Source organism: Notolabrus celidotus, chromosome 9, assembly GCF_009762535.1.
Source record: "Notolabrus celidotus isolate fNotCel1 chromosome 9, fNotCel1.pri, whole genome shotgun sequence".
NCBI lineage: Eukaryota > Metazoa > Chordata > Actinopteri > Labriformes > Labridae > Notolabrus > Notolabrus celidotus.
Window position 1 is genome coordinate 37,424,033 of NC_048280.1, and position 9,363 is coordinate 37,433,395.

Below are 9,363 nucleotides of genomic sequence, written 5' to 3' on the forward strand. Positions count from 1 at the left end.
TCTTGACAAGGCTCATGTTCATTAGAAACCATTCTAGGAGACCACTTCATGAATGGTAAATGGACTTGTACTTATTTAGCGCTTTTCTAGTCTTTCTGACCACTCAAAGCGCTCTTACACTACTCGTCACATTCACATTCAGAGGGAGCGATTCGGGGTTCAGTGTCTTGCTCAAGGACACTTTGGCATATGACTGCCGGAGCTGGGATCGAACCGCCCACCTTTCGATTGATAGACGACTGACTCTACCCACTGAGCCACAGCTGCCCTAAGCAGACTGAGAGAATACCAAGAGTGTGCAAAGCTGTCATGAAGGAAAAAGGGGGCTACTTTACAGAATCTAAAATATAAAACAGATTCTGCTTTGTTTAACACTTTTTGGTTCATTCAATAATTCCATATATGTTCTTTCATAGTTTTGATGTCTTCAGTATTAATCTACAGTGTTTACAATCATTACAATAAATACAAACCCTTGAATGAGAAGGTGTGTCTAAACTTTGGACTGGTAGTGTGTATGTGTGTATTGTTTGATGTGATCTGTTATTAATGTTATTATTATTATTGCTTTTAGCAATATTGTTCTTTTAACTTTCATGCCAATAAAGCTGTTTGAATGATACTGATCATCACTAAACCCTGAAACGCAGAGTCACTCCTGAGATCAGATTTTTCTGCTGAGTCACTAACAGCATATGATTGATGTCAGCTGATATTGTTAGTAAAGTGGAGTTCTTCCTTTGAATGATCCATTAAAGAGAGTTACAGTCTGTGGATCAGAGACTCTTTAACATTTATCATCCTGAAGACGAACGTTCAGATCAGCTCCCTCAGGTACAAAGAGCTCAAAGCAGCGTGTGCTCAGCCCACCACATATTCACACCATCTTTACATCACTGATGCATCCAGCAGGTGGAAAGGACAGACTGCAGGTTGGACTCTGTGTGCAGGTGTTTGTTGAACAGGTGACACACACACACACACACACACACACTGTTACTGTGTGTTAGAGACGGACAGACAGACAGACGACTCACATCTCTACATCCTCCTTCCTTCTCTTCCTCCCTTCATTTCTCTTCATCATCTCCACAACCTGTGTGACTGATGTTTCTTCTTCTGTGGTGGCCCTGTGTATGATGACAGAGCCCCCTCTGGTGGTCACACAGTGTAACAGCAGGAAAAAGGAGTTCATGCTATTTATTATTTACTGTCTCTCTCTCTCTCTCTCTCTCTCTCTCTCTCTCTCTCTCTCTCTCTCAGATGGTGACAGGGCTGCTGGTTGTCAAGGAAACCACTTGGTAACTACTTCCTGTGGAGGGCAGAGCAGGTGACCTGTGTGTGTGTGTGTGTGTGTGTGTGTGTGTGTGTGTGTGTCTACATTTAAAGGTGAAATTTTTGCTTAGAAACCTACACGCACACATGCACGTACGCACGCACACACACACATAACACATAACACACACACACACACACACAACACACACACACGTATGAGGCCGTTAGGCTGCTCCCCTGGGAAGTGGTCTCAGACGTGCTCAGGCTCCTACAGCCTGATGATCAGAGAGCTGTGAGGACTGAGGGAAGATCATATACAGTAAAGAAGGATGGATTGATTGATTGATTGATTGATTGATTGATTGATTGATTGATTGATTGATTGATTGATTGATTTCCCCTTCAGTTAGCACCCGCTCTCACCCTGTTCAGGAAGTATTTGAGACTGTTGGACCATGGGTTCTGTCTCTGATGAATACTGGTCTTGCTTCTGGTTGCATCCCAGCTGCCTTTAAACATGCTTTTGTGCAGCCCCTAATAGAAAGCAAAGATCTTGATCCTCGTCACGGTTAGAGTCCTGTTGGAATTACAGGCAGAGCTCACTCAGGTGGTTCTGATCCCATCTGACTGAGCTCTCTGCCTTTCTTACCCTTTGAGTCCCTTGAAGACCTGTTTGGGCCTGGTCCTGTTCTGTCTGTACATGCTGCCCCTGATGTCTCCTTTCATTGCTGTGCTGATGTTGTGAGGATGTATTTACCCTGCAGCTTAAGAAGGATCCCTGCAGTCATTGCTCAGTTGTCTGAAAGACACTGAGTCATGGCTAAGCCTGAACTTTCTAAACCTGATGAGACTATAACAGAGGTCCTTGTGTTTGGACACCCTAACAGTTGGATGGGAGCACTCTCGGCCCTCTAGCTGCGAGTCTTCACTCCTCTGTTAGGAGTCTTGGTGTTTATTTAGACAGTGCTTTAAATTTCTTCGGTTCTTCAGTCCAGATTCTTTCCACTGAGACTGATAGCTAAGGTCAAGACCTGCCTCCCTCCCAAAGACTTAGAGAGGGTGGTACATAGTGGTTCATATCTTAAAGAGCTCATAGTGCCCTATTACCCCTCTAGAACACTACGCTCCCAACATGCAGGCCTGCTGGTCCTACCTAAAGTCTCTAAAAATAGTATGGGAGGTAGAACTTTCAGTTATCAGGCCCCTCTCCTTTGGAATCATCTACCAGTCAGGGTCCGGGAGGCAGACACCCTCTCTACTTTTAAGAGTAGGCTTCAAACTTTCCTTTTTGATAAAGCTTATAGTTAGAGCTGGATCAGGCTTGGACCAGCTCTTAGTTATGCTGCTATAGGCTTAGACTGCCGGGGGAACTGACACACTGACACACTGGGATCCTATCTCACCCCCTTCCCCTCAATGCCCTCATCACAGGGCATTCCTGTCCCATTATTTCTGGAGTCCCTGAGCTCCCTTGTCTCGTAGGTTCCTCTGAGCTGCCGTAGACGTCCTCCTGCTGTGGACGTTCCAGACTCCAGCTGATACGGACGTGCTGGACTCCAGTGGCAACAGCTACTACTACTCATTTCATCACTATCACCGCTCCCTCTCTCTCTTATTCTCCTCTATCCCTCTTTCCAGACCCAACTCAGTCGAGGCAGATGTCTGTCTAACATGAGTCTGGTTCTGCTCGAGGTTTCTGCCTGTTAAAGGAAGTTTTTCCTCGTCGCTGTAACTAGCTAGACGATTGGCCTCAAAACAGCGCTTCAGGAACAGATGGGTGACGTCACGGATACTACGTCCATTATTTGCAGTCTATCATTTTTCCATGTAAAAATGATGTTGTATACAGACCTTAAACTACATAGGGTTTAAGAGGACATTACTGTTTATCACATAAATAAAAACAAACACCATTTCAAAAGCATTGATAGGCTGAGCTAACATGCACCATAACATAGTTAGGCTGTTTTAACACTGCATGGCCAAACATCACAGCGGACTGTATGGAATTCTGTTCTGTACCTCAACACATAATTCTCAATGAACAGCTGCGTCTCCCCTACACAGCAGGGGCTGACGCGGACATGAGCACCACATACTTGTGCGTCGATGTGTCCGTGTCACGCAGCAATTCTCCACCGAAACACTTGAGGGCAGTGTGGTCTCTCTAATAGCCGGTCGCTACTATCTCTTTTTACTTTTCTGTTTACATGTTGCTGTTTATCATACAGACATGATTACATGAAGAGTAGAGAGGAGGAGATGAAATACTCGGATGATGAGCGGGGATCCCGGAAGTGCTATAAATGCGGGAAATACAAGCCGCCGAGTGGACCAATCACAGGGCTTGTGGTCCGCGTCAAATCTACGGGTAGTTACATTTTGGAGGAGGTGCCCGTTAGCTACGTGCGTAGGCCTCTGCCTAGGTATAGTAGCTATGCGGACCTTCGGCCTAGGCTACGCCTTCGCTTCGACGCAGAAGTAGAAATCAGTCCTTACTATAGCAGCCTCTACCATCAGAGAGTGAATGTGGTGTGAATGGGTGAATGTGACGAGTAGAGTAACAGAGCTTTGAGTGCTCAGAAAGAAAAGAGATACAGAAGTTAATTTACCATTTACAAATTAAATTAACTTAATTCACAGCATTTTTAGACTGCAGACTGCTTAAAGAAATAAAACAACATCACCGTGAATAATGGATATACAGTGGGTACGGAACGTATTCAGACCCCTTCACTTTTTCTACATTTTATGTTACAGCCTTATTACAAAATGGATTAAATTATTTTTTTCCCTCAACATTCTCCACACACACAATACCCCATGATAACAAAGTGAAAATGTTTTGTAGAAATTTTTGCAAATTAATTAAAAATAAAACACTCAATATCACATGCGCATAAGTATTCACATCCTTTACTTTGAAACTCAAAGTTGAGCTCAGGTTCATCCTGTTTCCTCTGACCATCCTTGAAATGTTTCTACAACTTGATTGGAGTCCAGCTGTGGTAAATTCAATTGATTAGACAAGATGTGGAAAGGCACACACCTGTCTATATAAGATCTCACAGTTGACAGTGCATGTCAGAGCACAAACCAAGACATGAAGTCAAAGGAATTGTCTGTAGACCTCCAAGACAGGATTGTATCAAGGCACAGATCTGGGGAAGGGTACAGAAACATTTCTGCTGCATTGAAGGTCCCAAAGAGCTCAGTAGTGTGCATCATACGTAATGGAAGAAGTTGAAATAACAAGGACTCTCCCTAGAGCTGGCCGCATGGCCAAAATGAACGATTGGGGGAGAAGGGCCTTGGTCAGGGAGGTGACCAAGAACCCAACGGTCACTCTGACAGAACTCCAGCGTTCCTCTGTGGAGATGAGAGAACCTTCCAGAAGGTCAACCATCCCTGCAGAACTCCACAGATCAGGTCTGTATGATAGAGTTGCCAGACGGAAGCCACTCCTGGTACAAAGCACATAAGTCTGCCAATGGTTACCTAAAGGACTCTCAGACCATGAGAAACAACATTCTCTGGTCTGATGAAACCAAAATTGAATTCTTTGGCGTGAATGTCTGGAGGAAACCAGGCACCGCTCATCACCTGGCCAATACCGTCCCTACAGTGAAGCATGGTGGCGGCAGCATCATGCTGGATGTTTTTCAGCGGGAGGAACTGGGAAACTTGTCAGGATCAAGGGAGAGATGAACGCAGCAAAGTACAGAGAGATTCTTGACGAAAACCTGCCTCAGAGTACTCTGGACCTCAGACTGCAGCGAAGGTTCACATTCCAACAGGACAACAATCCTAAGCACACAGCCAAGATAACAAGGGAGTGGCTTCAGGACAAGTCTCTGAATGTCCTTGAGTGGCCCAGCCAGAGCCCGGACTTGAACCTGATTGAACATCTCCGGAAAGACCTGAAAATAGCTGTGCACCGAGGTCCCTAGCCAACCTCATCAAGCTTGAGAGGATGTGCAAAGAGGAATGGGAGAAACTCCCCAAATCCAGGTGTGCTCAGCTTGTAGCATCCTACCTGAGAAAGCTGGAGGCTGTAATCACTGTCAAAGGTGCTTCAACAAAGTATTTAGTAAAGGGTCTGAATACTTATGGACATGTGATATTTGAGTGTTTTATTTTTAACTAATTTGCAAAAATGTCTACAAAACATTTTTCACTTTGTTATTATGGAGTATTGTGTGCAGAATGTTGAGGGAAAACAATAATTTAATCCATTTTGGAATAAGGCTATAATACAACAAAATGTAGAAAAAGTGAAGGGGTCTGAATACTTTCAGTACCCAATTTATATACACATGCATATATACTGTATATATATATATATGAGTATATAAATATACACATAATATATATACTGTAAATATAAACATGTATGTTTAAATATATACATATATATATATATATATATATATATATATATATACATGCATGCATATACACATGTATATATATACATACAAATATATATGTATATATTGTATATATACATATATATATATATATATTTGTGTATATATATATTTATTTACTGCATACATAAAATATGTGTATATATATTTAAAAATATATATAATACATAATGTGTGTGTATAAATATACATGTATATAATATAAATATATATATATATATATATATATATATATATATATATATATATATATATATATATATATATATGTATACATACATACATGTATATATCCTACATAATTGTATATTTATATTGGAGGTAAAGGTGGAGGTCCAATCCTCCTCCTGTAATGAACGTCACTTCAAGATCCACTGCAGTCCTGATAGAACAGGACCTCTTATTGGTCAAATAAACTTCTCAATTCATGTCTACAGAACCCGCAACACACGCACGCACACACATACACACACATACACACACACGCACACACACACACGCACGCACAAACAGTCTGCTCTGTAAAACATGTTTTTGTTTTTAACTCGAGCATCACGTGACTTGATGAGGCCGAGCTGCAATCCAAATCCGGGACTAACAGAACCCACAGACCACAAAGACCCGCAGAGACCACAATCCGGACCGGACTGCGGCTCTGCACCTGCCGACAACAGGGCCTCTGTGCTCCATCAAGACCCCCCCTCCACCCCATACCCCCGACCGGCACAAAGCGCCGCACACACCGCTGCAGGTCCAGGTCAGGTCCTGGTCTGTGGTCCGAGTCCCGGTTCTGTTGGTCCTGTTCGCGCTGAGCGCAGAGATGTTTTTATGAATCAGAAAACCCGAGAGGCAGGAACGGTACCGATGCTCCTCCGTTATTTACAGACCTGCAACCGACCCGACCCTCCCCCCCACCCCACCCAACCTCACCCCACCCCGCACTGTGAGAGGGGGGTAACTAACAGAGACCAGAACCTGAACCGAGCTAGACCAGAACTCACCTTCATTCAGCAGAAAAGAAGCTGCAGGTCCGCCCCACCGCTGCCTCCGTCCTCCATCTTCCCTCTGTGTGTGTGCGTGTGTGTATGTGTGTGTGTGTGTGTGTGTGTGTGTGTGTGTGCGGCCCCTCCCTCCTCACACACACAGCCAGCCTCCTGTCTCAGCTGCTGAGCCGCTTCAACGAGACGAGCTCCAGAAAAACCAAAAACAGAAATATATAAATGTATTTACATGTCTTATGACGTCATCGATCTAATAATAATAGTTGATAAAATCTTTAAAATATAATAAGACGTGGTTTTATATTTAAACATATTAAATGATTTAAGTGTAAGCATCTTTGATAGTAAAAATCATTTGATTTTAAATGTGTTAAATATTCAAATATGAACTGGTTGAAAAGTGAGACCTCCTCTGTGTCTCACTTTAATCATAGAATATAGAAACATCCCATCCTTATGGGATCGAGTCCAGAAACTGTTTGAAATCATTGATCCTCAGTGCCTTAAGAAGGCTGTTGAAATCTGAAAAAGAAAAACAAAAAAACATTTTATATCATTGATTGTATTACATAATTATCATGACATAATGACCTAAATATAAATGAAAAGGACTCTCTAAATGGGCATCTAGAGGGCACTTTTTCTACGTTCATAAATTTGAGGGGGATCTAGAGGGCACTTTTTCTACGTTCATAAATTTGAGGGGGATCTAGAGGGCACTTTTACTAAGTTCATAAATTTGAGGGGGATCTAGAGGGCACTTTTACTAAGTTCATAAATTTGAGGGGCATCTAGAGGGCACTTTTACTAAGTTCATAAATTTGAGGGGGATCTAGAGGGCACTTTTACTAAGTTCATAAATTTGAGGGGCATCTAGAGGGCACTTTTACTAAGTTCATAAATTTGAGGGGCATCTAGAGGGCACTTTTATACGTTCATAAATTTGAGGGGGATCTAGAGGGCACTTTTTCTACGTTCATGAATTTGAGGGGCATCTAGAGGGCACTTTTACTGAGTTCAGAAATGTGAGGGGCATCCAGAGGGCACTTTTTACACGTTCATAAAAATTTATGGGGCATCCAGAGGGCACTTTTTCTACGTTCATAAATGTCAGGGGGATCCAGAGGGCACTTTTTCTACATTCATAAATGTGAAGGGCATCCAAAGGGCACTTTTTCTACATTTCATTAATGTGAGGGGCTTCCAGAGGGCACTTTTTCTGAGTTCATAAATTTAAGGGGCATCTAGAGGGAACATTTTCTACGTTCATAAATGTGAGGGGCATCCAGAGGGCACTTTTTCTAAGTTTTAGAAATGTGAGGGGCATCCAGAGGGCACTCTTTCTAAGTCCATAAACGTCAGTGGCATCTAGAGGGCACTTTTTCTGAGTTCATAATTTGAGGGGCTTCCAGAGGGCACTTTTTCTACGTTCTTAAGTGTGAGGAGTATACAGAGGGCAATTTTTCTACATTTCTACATTAAAGGAGCATCCAGAGGGCACTTGTTCTATGTTGATAAATATGAGTGGCATCCAGAAGGCACTTTTTCTTAATTCATAAATTTGAGGGGGATCGAGAGGGCACTTTTTCTGAGTTCATAAATGTGAGGGGTATCCATAAGGCAATTTTTTTACATTAATAAATGTGAAGGGCATCCAGGGGGCACTCTTTCTACATTTCATAAATGTGATGGGGATCCAGAGGGCACTCTTTCTACATTTCATAAATGTGATGGGGATCCAGAGGGCACTCTTTCTTAGTTCATAAATGTGAGGGGGATCTACAGTGAACATTTTCTATGTTGATTAGTGTGAGGGGCATCCAGAGGGCACTTTTTCTACATTTCATAAATGTGATGGGGATCCAGAGGGCACTCTTTCTTAGTTCATAAATGTGAGGGGCATCCAGAAGGCACTTTTTCTTAATTCATAAATTTAAGGGGGATCCAGAGGGCACTCTTTCTAAGTTCATAAATGTGAGGGGGATCAACAGGGAACATTTTCTATGTTGATTAGTGTGAGGGGCATCCAGAGGGCACTTTTTCTACAGTCATGAATGTGTGGGGCATCCAGAGGGCACTTTTTCTACATTCATAGATTAGAGAAGCATCCAGAAGGCATCTTTTCTACATTCATAAATGTGAGGGGGATCCAGGGTGCACTTTTTCTACATTTCATAAATGTGAGGGGGGTCAAAAAGAGCACTCTTCTTAAGTTCATAAATGTGAGAGGCATCTACAGGTTACTTTTTCAACTTTCATAAATGTAAGGGGCTTCCAGAAGGCATTTTTTCTTAATTCATAAATGTGAGGGGCATCCAGAAGGCATTTTTTCTTAGTTCATAAATGTGAGGGGCATCCAGAAGGCACTTTTTCTTAGTTCATAAATTTGAGGGGGATCCAGAGGGCACTCTTTCTAAGTTCATAAATGTGAGGGGGATCTACAGGGAACATTTTCTATGTTGATTAGTGTGAGGGGCATCCAGAGGGCCCATTTTCTTAGTTCATAAATGTGAGGGGGATCCAGAGGGCACCTTTTCTACAATTCATAAATGTGAGCTGCATCCAGTGGGCACATTTTCTTAGTTCATTAATGTGAGGGGCATCGAGAGGACACTTTTTCTACTTTTTTAAATGTGAGGGGAATCCAGAGGGCA

General features: G+C 42.5%; 1 protein-coding gene across 2 annotated transcripts in view; it reads right to left on the reverse strand.

The window, feature by feature from the left end:
- apba1a (amyloid beta (A4) precursor protein-binding, family A, member 1a) overlaps positions 1–6,916 on the reverse strand; it is a 47,116-nt gene extending 40,200 nt beyond the window's left edge. Inside the window, exon 1 of one of the 2 annotated variants that reach the window (XM_034692604.1) lies at positions 6,710–6,916. The gene's annotated coding sequence lies outside the window, so the exon portion shown is untranslated. The remainder of the gene's footprint in view (positions 1–6,709) is intronic. The other variant, XM_034692603.1, reaches the window with a different exon arrangement.
- Between the last annotated feature and the right edge of the window lie 2,447 nt (positions 6,917–9,363).